We start from the raw sequence: 15,096 nt of genomic DNA, 5'->3' as shown, positions 1-15,096 counted from the left end.
TATTCTTACCTGGGAAATCTCATGGATAGAGGAGTCTGACAGGCTACAGTCCATAGACTCACAAAGAGTTGAACATGACGGAGCAACTGAGCATGCACTCAACTGATATGATTGGTCTCTAAAATTTACAAACTGCTCATGTAGCTCAATTAAAAAAAAAATTTCAATGAAAAAGTTGACAAAAGACATAGATATACATTTCTCCAAAGAAGACATACAGATGCCAAGAGGCACATGAAAAGATGCAAATCAAAACCAGTCAGAATGGTCATCACCCAAAACATCTACAAACAATAAATACTGGAGAGGGTGTGGAGAAAAGGGAACCTTTCCACACCACCAGTGGGAATGTAAATTGTACAACCACTGTGAATAACAGCATGGAGATTCCTTAAAAAACTAAAAATAGAGTTATCATATGATCCAGCAATCCCACTCCTGGGCATATATATATCCAGGGAAATACATGGTTTGAAAGGATACATGCATTCCAATGTTCATTGCAGTACAGCCTAAAGTCAAGAAGGTTGATTCCTCCAGCTCCATTCTTTCTCAAGACTGATTTGGCTATTTGGAGTCTTTTGTGTTTCCATATGATTTATGAAAGTTTTCATTCTAGTTCTGTGAAAAATGCCATTAGTAATTTGATAGGGATCACAATGAATTTGTAAATTGCATTTGGTAGTATAGTTATTTTCACAGTATTGATTCTTCTTACCCAGGAACATAGGATATCTCTCCATCTGTATATGCTGTGTTTGATTTCTTTCAGCACTGTCTTATAATTTTCCATATACAGTTCTTTTTACTCCTTAGGTAGATTTTTTCCCTAGATATTTTACTCTCCTTGTTGCAATAGTGAATGAGATTGATTCCTTAATTTCTCTTTCTGATTTTTTTGTTGTTAATATATAGGAATGTAAGTGATTTCTACGTATTGCCCTTATATCCTATGACTTTTATAAATTCACTGATTAACTCTAGTAATTTTCTGATAGTCTTTTTTTGGGAGGGGTTTCTATGTATAGTATTATGTCATCTGGAAACAGTGAGAATTTTACTTCTTCTTTTCTAACCTGGATTCATTTAATTTCTTTTCTTCTCTAATTGCCTTAGCTAGGACTTCCAGAACTATGTTGAATAATAGTGATGAGAGTAGAGACCCTTGTCTTGTTCCTGACCTGAGGGGAATGCTTTTAGTTTTTCACCATTGAGAATAATGTTTGCTGTAGGCTTATCATATATCACCTTTACTGTTGAGGTAGATTCCTTCTATGCCCATTTTTTGAAGAGTTTTTTATCATGAATGCATGCTGAGTTTTGTCAAAGTCTTTTTCTGCATCTATTGAGATTATCATATGGTTTTTATCTTTCAATTTGTTAATATGGTATTACATTCAATATCACAGTTATCCAAGTCTATGCCCCAACCAGTAACGCTGAAGAACCTGAAGTTGAACGGTTTTATGAAGACTCACAGAGTCAGACATGACTGAAGCGACTTAGCAGCAGCAGCAACAAGACCTTATAGAACTAACACCCAAAAAAGATGTCCTTTTCATTATAGGGGACTGGAATGCAAAAGTGGGAAGTCGAGAAACACCTGAAGTAACAGGCAAATTTGGTCTTGGAATGTGGAATGAAGCAGGGCAAAGACTAATAGAATTTTGCCAAGAAAATGCACTGGTCATAGCAAACACCCTCTTCCAACAACACAAGAGAAGACTCTACACATGGACATCACCGATGGTCAACACTGAAATCAGATTGATTACATCCCTTGCAGCCAAAGATGGAGAAGCTCTAAGTCAACAAAAACAAGACCGGGAGCTGACTGTGGCTCAGATCATTAACTCCTTATTACCAAATTCAGACTCAAATTGAAGAAAGCAGGGAAAACCGCTAGATCATTCAGGTATGACCTAAATCAAATCCCTTATGATTATACAGTGGAAGTGAGAAATAGATTTAAGGGCCTAGATCTGATAGAGTGCCTGATGAACTATGGACTGAGGTTCGTGACATTGTAGAGGAGACAGGGATCAAGACCATCCCCATGGAAAAGAAATGCAAAAAAGCAAAATGGCTGTCTGGGGAGGCCTTATAAATAGCTGTGAAAGAAGAGAGGCAAAAAGCAAAGGAGAAAAGGGAAGATATAAGCATCTGAATACAGAGTTCCAAAGAATGGCAAGAAGAGATAAGAAAGCCTTCTTCAGTGATCAATGCAAAGAAATAGAGGAAAAGAACAGAATGGGAAAGACTAGAGATCTCTTCAAGAAAATTAGAGATACCAAGGGAACATTTCATGCAAAGATGGGCTCAATAAAGGACAGAAATGGTCTGGACCTAACAGAAGCAGAAGATATTAAGAAGAGGTGGCAAGAATACATAGAAGAACTGTACAAAAAAGATCTTCACGACCCAGATAATCATAATGGTGTGATCACTCATCTAGAGCCAGCCAGCCTGGAATGTGAAAGAAGTGGGCCTTAGAAAGAATCACTACAAACAAAGCTAGTGGAGGTGATAGAATTCCAGTGGAGCTACTTCAAATCCTGAAAGATGATGCTGTGAAAGTGCTGCACTCAATATGCCAGCAAATTTGGAAAACTCAGCAGTGGCCACAGGACTGGAAAAGGTCAGTTTTCATTCCAATCCCAAAGAAAGGCAATGCCAAAGAATGCTCAAACTACCGCACAATTGCACTCATCTCACATGCTAATAAAATAATGCTCAAAATTCTCCAAGCAATATGTGAACTGTGAACTTCCAGATGTTCAAGCTGGTTTTAGAAAAGGAAGAGGAACCAGAGACCAAATTGCCAACATCCGCTGGATCATGGAAAAAGCAAGAGAGTTCCAGAAAAACATCTATTTCTGTTTTATTGACTATGCCAAAGCCTTTGACTGTGTGGATCACAATAAACTGTGGAAAATTCTGACAGAGATGGGAATACCAGACCACCTGACCTGCCTCTTGAGAAATCTGTATGCAGGTCAGGAAGCAACAGTTAGAACTGGACATGGAACAACAGACTGGATCCAAATAGGAAAAGGAGTACATCAAGGCTGCATATTGTCACCCTGCTTATTTAACTTGTATGCAGAGTACATCATGAGAAACGCTGGGCTGGAAGAAACACAAGCTGGAATCAAGATTGCCAGGAGAAATATCAATAACCTCAGATATGCTGATGACACCACCTTTATGGCAGAAAGTGAAGATGAACTAAAAAGCCTCTTGATGAAAGTGAAAGAGGAGAGTGAAAAAGTTGGCTTAAAGCTCAACATTCAGAAAACGAAGATCATGGCATCTGGTCCCATCACTTCATGGCAAATAGATGGGGAAACAGTGGAAACAGTGTCAGACTTTATTTTGGAGGGCTCCAAAATCACAGCAGATAGTGATTATAGCCATGAAGTTAAAAGATGCTTACTCCTTGGAAGAAAAGTTATGACCAACTTAGATAGCATATTCAAAAGCAGAGACATTACTTTGCCGACTAAGGTCCATCTAGTCAAGGCTATAGTTTTTCCAGTAGCCATGTATGGATGTGAGAGTTGGACTGTGAAGAATGCTGAGTGCCAAAGAATTGATGCTTTTGAACTGTGGTGTTGGAGAAAACCCTTGAGAGTCTCTTGGACTGCAAGGAGATCCAAGGGACTCCATTCTGAAGGAGATCAGCCCAGGGTGTTCTTTGGAAGGAATGATGCTAAAGCTGAAACTCCAGTTCTTTGGCCACCTCATGCGTAGAGTTGACTCATTGGAAAAGACTTTGATGCTGGGAGGGATTGGGGGCAGGAGGAGAAGGGGACGACAGAGGATGAGATGGCTGGATGGCATCACTGACTCGATGTATGTGAGTCTGATTGAACTCCGGGAGTTGGTGATGGACAGGGAGGCCTGGCGTGCTGCAATTCATGGGGTCGCAAAGAGTCGGACATGACTGAGCGACTGAAATGAACTGAACTGAACTGATATTGATTGATTTGCACATTTTGAAGAATCTTTGCATGTCTGGAATAAACCCAACTTGATCATGGTGTGTGAGCTTTTTAATGTGTTGTTGAATTCTGTTTGCTAGAATTTTGTTAGTGATTTTTGCATCTGTGTTCATCAGTGATATCAGTCTGTAATTTTCTCTTTTCGTGTTGTCTTTGCCTGGTATTGGTATCAGGGTGATGGTGGTCTCATAGAATGAATTTGAAAGTGTTACTTCCTCTGTAATTTTTTGGGAGAGTTTCAGAAAAATAGACATTAGCTTTTCTCTAATGGTTGATACTATTTCCCTGTGAAGCCATCTGTTCTTGAGCTTTTGTTTCTTGGGGAGATTTCTGATCACAGTTTCAATTTCAGTGTTTGTAATTGAGTTACTCATAATTTCTCTTTCTTCCTGGTTCAGTCTTGGGAGGTGAACTTTTCTATGAATCTGTATTTCTTCTAGGTTGCCCATTTTATTAGCATATAATTGCTCATAATATTCTCTTATGAAATTTTGTATTTCTGGGTTGTCTGTTGGAACCTTTTTCATTTCTAATTTTGTTGACTTGATTTTTCTCTTTTTCTCTTGATGAGTCTGGCTAGTAATTTGTCTATTTTACTTATCTTCAAAGAAGCCAGTTTTTAGTTTTATTAATCTTTGCTATTGTTTCCTTCATTTCTTTTTTATTTATTTCTGCTCTGATTTTTATGGTTTCTTTCCTTCTGCTGAATTTGGGTTTCTTTGTTCTTTTTTAAGCTGCTTTAGATATAGAGTTAGATTGTCTATTTAATGCTTTTCTTGTTTCTTGAGGTAGGAATTTATTGCTATAAACTTCCCTCTTAGAACTGTTTTTCCTGAATCCCATAGGTTTGGGTTGTTGAGCTTTCATTGTCTTGTTTTTAGGAGTCTTTTGATTTCCCTTCTTATTTCTTCAGTAATCTTTTCATTACTTAGCAATGTATTGTTTAATCTCCATGAGCCTGTGGTTTTTGCATTTCTTTTTCCCGATAGTTGATGTCTAGTTTCAAAGCATTATGGTCAGAAAAGATACCTGATACAGTTTCAATTTTCTTAAATTTACTGAGGCTTGATTTGTGGCCCAAGATGTGGTCTATCCTGTAAAATGTTCCATGTGCACTTGAGGAAAGTGTACTTTTCTGCATTTGGGTGGAAAGTTTTAAAGATATCAATTAGGTCCATTTGTACTAATGTTTTATTTCAAGTTTGTGTTTCCTTGTTGATTCTCTCTTTTGATGATCTGTCCACTGCTATAAGTGGAGTGTTAAAGTCCCCTACTATCACTGTGTTACTGTCAATTTCCCTTCTTATGCCTGTTAGTGTTTGCCTTATTTATTGACATGTTCTACATTGGCTGCATAAATATTTACAATGGTTATGTCCTCTTGGCTCAATCATTCAATCATTATGTAGTGTCCTTCTTTGTCTCTTATATTATTCTTTTTTTAAAATTCATTTTATCTGAAATAAGGATTGCCACTCCAGCTTTTTTTTTTTTTTTTGGTTTCCCTTAACATGGAATATCTTTTTCCATCCTTTAACTTTCAGTCTGTATGTGTCTCTAGGTCTGAAGTGGGTCTCTCGTAGGCAGCATATATAGGTCTTGTTTTTGTATCCATTCAGCCAGTCTCTATCTTTTGGTTGGTATGTATAACCCACTTACATTTAAAGTAATTATTCATATATATGTTCCTATTGACATTTTCTTAATTGGTTTGGGTTTGTTTTTGTAGGCCTTTTCTTTCTCTTGTGTTTTCTGGCTATGTAAAGTCCCTTTAGTATTTGTTGCAAGGCTGGCTTTTGGTGCTAAATTCTCTTAACTTTTTCTTGTCTGTAAGGTTTTGATTTCTCCTTCAATTTTGAATGAGATCTTCCCTGGGTATAGTAATCTTTGTTGTGGATTTTTTTTCTTTCAGTACTTTAAATATATCCTGCCATTTCCTTCTGACTTGCAGAGTTTCTCCTGGAAGGTCTGCTGTTAATCATATGAGTTTTCCTTTGTATGGTGCTTGCTCATTTTCCCTTGCTGCTTTTAATATTCTTTCTTCATGTTTAACATCTGTAAGCTTGATTAATACATGTCTCAATGTGTTTCTCTTTGGGTTTGTCATGTAAGGGACTCTCTACACTTCTTGAATTTGATTGACTATTTCCTTTCCCATGTTGGGGGAGTTTTCAACTATAACTTCTTCAAAATTTTTCTCAGTACCTTTCTTTTTTTCTTCTTCCTCTGGGATCCCTACAACTCAAATGTTTGTGTGTTTAATGTTGTCCCAAAGGTCTCTGAGGCTATCTTCAATTCTTTTCATTATTTTACCTTTATTCTGGTCTTCAGTAGTTATTTCCACCATTCTATCTTCCAGCTCACTTATCCGTTCTTCTGACTCAATTATCCTGCTATTGTTTCCTTCTAGAGTATTTTTAATTTTGGTAATTGTGTTATTCATCTCTGTTTGCCTATTCTTTATTTCTTCTATGTCCTTAGTGATTGCATTAACTGTGTTAAAGGTTTCTTGCCTTTACTTCATGCTACCTTCAAGTCTTCAGAGCATCTTTACTATCACTATTCTGAATTCTCTTTCAGATAGATTATTTCCTCTTTGTTTATTTGGTATTGTGTATTTCTACCTTGTTCTTTCATTTGTGCTGTATTTCTCTGTCTTTTCTGTTTTTCTAACTTGTTCCACTTGAGGTCTGCTTTTCCCAGCCTTTAGGGTTTTATTCCTTCTTCCTTTTGGCTTTTGCCCTTGGAGAGAAAGATTGGTTGAGTGGTTTGTGTTGACTTCTTGTTAAGGGTGACTTGTGCCTCTGTTCTAGTGGGAGGAGATCAAGTAGATCAAGCAGGTAATTACAGAAATAGTGGGAAATACACCACACTTCCACACATACACAGTTATAACCAAAGTGTTCTTAAGAAAAGAGTACAGTAGATTGACTTGGTGAACAAGGAAAACCAAAAGTGATATTGACCAATTAAAAGCAGAGCTAACTAACACTTAGTCTGAAAACTGAGCCTGAGCAGAGTGCCAGCTGGGGAATAGAGCAAAGAGAGCACAACAATTTAACTTACATGGTTAAAAAAGAAAGAGAGAAGGAAAAAAGGGAGAAAAAATACATAAAAAAGGAGAAGGGAGAGAAAAGAGAAAAGGAAGGGGTGGAAGACAAGGTTAAAAAAAGAGACAAAGGAAAAAATAGAAAAGCAAAGATAAATAGATGTATGTGAACAGATTTATATATATTCAGGAATAGCTATAGCTGGTAAAGAACTGTAAGAAAAGCAGTCAAATATATCAAAAACAAAATCAGAAAAATCACCAAAAAAAAAAAAAAAAAAAAGAAAAGATGAAGAAAAAAAAATCTTAAAAAGAATTTGCTTTTTAACAGGAAAAGCAAAGAGGAAAACTCCATACAACCACATAGAGCTAATGTGAAGGCAGAAATATATAAGGAGAATAAAGAAGTGTGATTTTTATGGGGGAAAAAAAAAGTTTTCAAGGTCCTGGTTCTTCTTGGTTGTAGAGTCTGCCCTCGTGAATGGGGTTGGATTAGTCTCCTGTGATGTTTCCCTGGTTGGAGGAGCTTGTGCCTGTGTTATGGTTGATAGAGCTGGATCTTGTCTCTTTGAAGGGCAGTGCAGTGTCCTGTAGAAGGTTTTGGGGTGTCTATGGGTTTAGTGTCTTTAGGCAGTCCTTCTGGCTTTGGCAGTGTTAGACACATCTATTTCCACAGCTGCGTTGAAATGGCCCTCTCAGCCGCCAGCCCCCTACTCATCCCTGGAATCTTCGTCAGTGCTTCTGTTCCCTGGCCCCGCCCTGCACTGCAGGCCAAAGCTTGCTAGGTAGGGGACTTCTGTGGATCTTTTCTCAGCTCCCTAACCCTGTCCTCTGCATCATGGAGACTTGTGTGGGCTTCTATCACCTCCCTGAGCTCACCCTTTATGTTGTGGGGCTTATGTGTACTTGTGTTGGCTCCCCAGGCCCATCTTTTATGTCGCGGGGCTTGTGTGCACTTGTGTCGGCTCACCAGCCTGCTCTCTATGTCCCAAGGCTTGTGTGTCCTTCCTTTGGCTACCCGGGCCCACCCTTTGTGCTGCAGGGCTCCTGTGGGCCTCTTTCAGTTCCCCAGCCAGCCATTTTCTTGTTGCCATAGTCCGTGAGCTTCTTATGGGCTGAGAAGTGCAGCTATCTCTGTTTTCTGCCTTCTAAGTCCTGCTTTGCCTGGCTTTCTGAGATTCCACAGGTCTCCCATGGGCCTCCCTGTGAGGGAGCTTCCCAGTGCACGGGAACTCTTCCTGCTTCATGACTCCCTCCCTCGGGGTACAAGCTCCCATCCAGACATTCTCCATCTTTTCCCTTTTTATGTCTCTATCCTCTCTCCTACCTTATTTCAGGTAGCTTATCCTGTCCCTGTGGAGCCCTGGGGTTTTCTGTTGTTGCCTAAAGGTGGCTTTGTAGCAGTTATTCTGTATCTTGATGAGTTTGATGTATTTGTGGGGAGGCTGGCGATCTCCTTGTCTTACTCCTCTACCATCTTCTTCTGCCATCCTGTAATTAGGCTTCTATATATTTTTAAATGCATAGAAATATTGAGCCACTATGTTGTGAAACAGGAACTAATATAGTATTGTAGGTCAATTATATTTAAAAGCAAACAAACAAAAAAAAAAAACTCATAGGAAAAAAGATCAGATTTGTGGGTTTCAGAAGTAGCAAGTAGAAGGAGGGAGAGTTGGATGAAAGCAGTCAAAAGGTATAAACTCAGAGTTGTAAGACTAAGTGCTAGAGATGTAGTACCTGACATGATAAATATAATTAACATTGCTATATGTTACACATGAAAATTGTTAAGAGACTAAATCCTGAGTTGTGATCACAAGAAAAAAGCTTTTCTACTTAATTTTGTACTTGTGTGAGATGATGGTTACTTACTAAACTTGTTTTGATAATCACTTCATGTTGTTGTTCAGTTGCTCAGTTGTGTCTGGCTCTTTGAGACCCCATGAACTGCAGCAAGCCAGATTTCCCCATTCTCCACTTTCTCCTGGAGCTTCATGATACATGTCAAATCATTATGCTGTACACTTTAAACTTATATAGTGTTACATGTCAATATATCTAAATAAAACTCAAAGGAAAAAAGATAAGTAGATCCAGATACTAGGAAGAACTCATTGAGACACCTGAAGACTGCTGTGAAGCTGGAATTGGGGTGAGGAGGGGTCAAGATGCCCATGCTTGGTACTAAGTACCAGTCCAAAGTTGACTCTAGCTGATCTCAGTTGAGTTTTTCCTGATATCTTTCCTGCCAATTACACAAAGCAATGTTTATGAAAACAGCAACCTCTAATTGGAATGTGAAAGTGTTTTATTTGAACTAAACTAGGGATAAAGGACTTCCCCCAGTGGCTCAGAGGTAAAGAATTCACCTGCAGTGCAGGAGCCATAGGAGATGCGAATTTGATTCCTGGGTCAGGAAGATCCCCTGGAGGAGGGCATGGCAACCCACTGAAGTATTCTTGCCTGGAGAATCCCATGGACAGAGGAGCCTGGCAGGCTACAGTCCATAAAGTCACAGAATTGGATAGGATTGAAGCTATTTAGCACACACATATGTGTAAGGACAAAAGCCTGGGAGACACAGATTCAAGAAACACTTGAATTTTGCTGTGTAGACTACAGAATGGAGGAATTTTATATAGGTTAAATTACATTAGTTAATTGTCAAGAATTAGGATTGGAGCTGGCAAGAAAGAAAGGTGCCTGTTACACAAAGATTGGTTGGTATGTGAAATTTTTGCATAGTTGCAAGGAGAGTCCTTGAAACCACAAGGCTGCAGCTTGCAGCTGCTAACAGATACGGGTTTGAGTATGAGTGGTGATGCTCTTGTGTTTGATACAGTTAAGAAAATTCAAGTTCTCAGTGATGCAGGAACATGTTTAAAACCACAGCCACCTGGCTGCATTTTGGATGCCTGGATCATACCATAATTACTCCATTTTGATTTTTAAATGCCTTCTGTACTTTAATGTTGAAAGCAGATAAACAATCTGTTTTTTATTTTTATTTTTTAAATTATGAAAATATGATAACACATTTACAAGAGTTTTGGAAAATACAGAAAAAGGTTACATATAGTTCCACTATTACAATTATTTTTTGAATAGATAAATTAAGATTTTTAGTTGGAGTTTTGATATCAAACTTTCAAAGATTAATAGAATGAATAAACAGAGGGGTAGAAAGCTATAGTTGACCTGAAAAGCTCTATGAACCAATTCAACATAATTAAGATTTACACAATTTACACAGAAGTAGGAAACAAATTCTATTCAAGTTCCCATAGACTATAAACTAGGAGACACGGGCATATCCAGGGACATAAGATCAAGAGCAAAAATTTGTTGTTCTAAAAATATTCAAATCATATATAGTCTGTTCTCTTATCACTGTGGAATACTGTTAGAAATCCATATCAGAAGATATTTGAAGATACCTACATATTTTCAAGTGCAATGTGACATTTACCAAGCAAGATCTTTGACTTAGCCATTGAAAGAGTCAATAAAGTTGGAAGACTGAAAAAACACAGAGAATGATTGCAAAGAAGAAATTATTTGAATGATAAATTAATATCAAAATGAGAAACTAATTTCAAAGATACTTTAAAAATCCTATGTATTTGGAAATTAAATGTTCACTTTTAAATGATGGGTGTATCTAAGAAATCATAATAAGGAAAGAGAAAATATTTATAATAGAATAAAAATGAAAAGAGAATTTACCAGAATTTGTTGCATGCAGCTGAAGATGCTCAATGCAATTGAATACAATGTGGAGTTCTTGCATGAGGTATGAAAACAAATAATGAACACTGGCATAAAATTTTGTGAAATTTGAACATAATCTGTACTTTAGTTAATAATACTGTATCATAAATTGATTTCCTGTTTGTTTGGGTTTTTTAGACATAATATTTCTTTATATTCTCAGAATTGGATTAGAAGTTTCAAACCACATTCAAATTTTTTTAATCAGTAAGATAATAAACTTTCTAGACTTTTAGCAGTAATACTAGATGCCAAAATACATGAGACTATATCAAAGTTTTGAATCAATATAAATTAGATATCAAGCATTCTATGCATACAAAGTCAAACAAATGGAATCAAAGTGTCATAAGATTTTAGCATTTTAGCTTTTCTACTACACTTGATAAAAGCTTGAGAAAGAACGATGAAAACAAAACAAAAAAGATGGAGATGGAGAAATTGGAAAACACAAACTAAATGAAATAGTAGCACTGAATATGAAAGAGAAAAAATGAAACAAGATAAAAGTAAAAGATCATCATAAGGTCTAGTCTCTCTCTCTCTCTCTCTTTTTTTTAATGACTGCTCATTAGAAACATACCAGGAGCTTTGGAGAAAAAAGCAATAATACCTGAGCATTTGTATTCTTGAAAAATTCCCAGATAATCCTGTTATGCATCTGAATTTTAAAACGTGATTACAGGCTTTTCTAGTAAATGGTAGTATTAGTGATATGAAGTGAAGTTGCTCAGTCCTGTCTGACTCTTTGTGACCCCATGGACTGTAGCTTACCAGGCTCCTCCATCCATGGGATTTTCCAGGCAAGAGTACTGAGGTGGATTGCCATTTCCTTCTCGAGGGGATCTTCCAGACCCAGGGATCAAACCAGGGTCTCCCGCATTGTAGGCAGACTCTTTACCGTCTGAGCCACCAAGGAAGCCCCTAGTATTAGTGATATAGAATTCTATTATTTTCTGTTGAACAATCATGATAGAATGGTATTAAGCAAATAATGGTTACATAATCGTACTACTAAAAGGAGTTTATCAGTTTTCACAATCAATAGCCAGACAAAAAAAAAAAAAAAGATAATTACACTTGCAAGCCATAATGGAAACATGACTAACCTAACAATATAATAATTACATGCAATTTGGGGGGTTAAGTAGAGTGAAACAGAAGTACAAACGCAGAAAATATTAAGAAGAGGTGGCAAGAATACACAGAAGAACTGTACAAAAAGATCTTCATGACCCAGATAATCATGAAGGTGTGATCACTCACCTAGAGCCAGACATCCTGGAATGTGAAGTCAAGTGGGCGTTAGAAAGCATCACTACAAACAAAGCTAGTGGAGGTGATGGAATTCCAGTGGAGCTGTTACAAATCCTGAAAGATGATGCTGTGAAAGTGCTGCACTTCAATATGCCAGCAAATTTGGAAAACTCAGCAGTGGCCACTGGACTGGAAAAGGTGAGTTTTCATTCCAATCCCAAAGAAAGGCAATGCCAAAGAATGCTCAAACTATCGCACAATTGCACTCATCTCACACACTAGTAAAGTAATGCTCAAAATTCTCCAAGCCAGGCTTCAGCAATATGTGAACTGTAAACTTCATGATGTTCAAGCTGGTTTTAGAAAAGGAAGAGGAACCAGAGATCAAATTGCCAACATCTGCTGGATCATGGAAAAAGCAAGAGAGTTCCAGAAAAACATCTATTTCTGTTTTATTGACTATGCCAAGGCCTTTGACTGTGTGGATCACAATAAACTGTGGAAAATTCTGAAAGAGATGGGAATACCAGACCACCTGACCTGCCTCTTGAGAAATCTGTATGCAGGTCAGGAAGCAACAGTTAGAACTGGACATGGAACAACAGACTGGTTCCAAATAGGAAAAGGAGTGTGTCAAGGCTGTATATTGTCACTCTGCTTATTTAACTTCTATGCAAAGTACATCATGAGAAACGCTGGACTGGAAGAAGCACAAGCTGGAATCAAGATTGCCAGGAGAAATATCAATAACCTCAGATATGCAAATGATACCACCCTTATGGCAGAAACTGAAGAGGAGCTAAAAAGCCTCTTGATGAAAGTGAAAGTGGAGAGTGAAAAAGTTGGCTTAAAGCTCAACATTCAGAAAATGAGGATCATGGCATCTGGTCCCATTACTTCATGGGAAATAGATGGGGAAACAGTGGAAACAGTATCAGACTTTATTTTTTGGGGCTCCAAAATCACAGCAGATGGTGACTGCAGCCATGAAATTAAAAGACTCCTACTCTTTGGAAGAAAAGTTATGACCAACCTAGATAGCATATTCAAAAGCAGAGACATTACTTTGCCAACAAAGGCCCGTCTAGTCAAGGCTATTGTTTTTCCAGTGGTCATGTATGGATGTGAGAGTTGGACTGTGAAGAAAGCTGAGCGCCAAAGAATTGATGCTTTTGAACTGTGGTGTTGGAGAAAACTCTTGAGAGTCCCTTGGACTGCAAGGAGATCCAACCATTCCATTCTGAAGGAGATCAACCCTGGGATTTCTTTGGAAGGAATGATGCTAAAGCTGAAACTCCAGTCCTTTGGCCACCTCATGTGAAGAGTTGACTCATTGGAAAAGACTTTGATGCTGGGAAGGATTGGGGGCAGGTGGAGAAGGGGACGACAGAGGATGAGATGGCTGGATGGCATCACTGACTCGATGGATGTGAGTCTGAGTGAACTCGATGGATGTGAGTTGATGATGGACAGGAAGGGACAGGGAGGCCTGGCATGCTGCGATTCATGGGGTCGCAAAGAGTCAGACACGACTGAGCGACTGAACTGAACTGACTGAAGTAGAGTGATGTGGTAAGTGGAAGTGTATATATGCACATTTTTTCATCTGCGAGTGGGTGGTGCATTTAATCCATTTACAGTTAAGGTAATTATCAATATGTATGACCATATTATCATTTCTGAATGTTTGGGGTTTATTTTGTGCAGGTCTTTTCCTTCTCCTGTTTCCTGCTTAGAAAAATTCCTTTAGCATTTGTTGTAAAGCTGGTTTGGTGGAGCTGAATCTCTTAATTTTTGCTTGTCTGGAAAGCTTTTGATTTCTCCATCAAATTTAAATCATAGTCTTGCTGAGTAGAGCATTCTTGGTTTGAGGTTCTTCCCTTTCATCATTTTAAGTATATTTTGCCATTCCCTTCTGACTTGTAGGGTTTTTATTGAGAAATCAGCTGATAACCTTATGGGAGTTTCCTTGTATGTTATGTGTTGTTTTTCCCTGTTGCTTTGAACATTTTATCTTAGTCTTTACATTTTCACCATTTTGATTACTATGTATTTTAATAAACCTCCTTGGGTTTATCAAGCCTGAGACTCTCAGCACTTCCTGAACTTGGCTAAATATTTCTTTTCTTTGTTGAGAAAATTTCAGCCATCATTTCTTCAAATATTTTCTTGGGTCATTTCTCTCTCTTCTTCTTTTCTTCCCTTATATTGTGAATGCTGGTGTGTTTAATGTTGTCCCATAGATCTCTTAGGTTATCTTCATTTTTTTTTTTTTCATCCTTTTTTCTATATTCTATTCTATGGCAGTGATTTCCACCATTCTGTCCTCCAGGTCACTTAGCCATTCTTATGCCTCAATTATTCTGCTATTGATTCTTTCTAGTGTATTGTTGATCTCTGTTTGTTTGTTCCTTAGTTCTTCTAGATCTTTGGCAAACATTTCATGCATCTTCTCCATTCTCTTTCTGAGATCCTGGATAATCTTCACTATCATTATTTTGAATTCTATTTCTGGAAGGTTACTTATCTCCACTTCATTTAGTTGTTTTTCTGGAGTTTCTTTTCCCTTCATCTGGAACAGAACTCTCTGCTTTTCCACCCTAAATAAGTTTCTGTATGTGGTCTTTGTTCTAGCTTCTCTGGGATTGTGGTTCTTGCTTCTTCTGTCTGCCTGCTGGTGAAAGATGCTAAGAGGCTTGTGTAAACTTCCTGATGGGAGGAACTGGGTAGGAAAAACTTTCTCTGGTGGGTAGGACCTTGCTCAGAAAACTTTAATCCAATTATCTGCTTATGAATGGGTTTTGCTCCCTCCCTGTTAGTTGTATGGCCTTAGGTGACCCAGTCCTAGGTCTACAGGCTAAATGGTAGGGTTAGTGGTGACCTTCAAGAGGACTTAGACCAAGGAGCATCTCCCAGGACTGCTGCTGCCAATGCCTTATCCTGCAGGAAGCCACTGCTGACCCATGCCTCCACAGGAGACCAACATTAGCAGGTAGGTTTGATTCAGTCTCC

The sequence above is a fragment of the Oryx dammah genome, unplaced genomic scaffold, assembly GCF_014754425.2.
Source record: "Oryx dammah isolate SB20612 unplaced genomic scaffold, SCBI_Odam_1.1 HiC_scaffold_17, whole genome shotgun sequence".
Taxonomy (NCBI): domain Eukaryota; kingdom Metazoa; phylum Chordata; class Mammalia; order Artiodactyla; family Bovidae; genus Oryx; species Oryx dammah.
Note: the sequence above shows the minus strand (reverse complement) of the source record.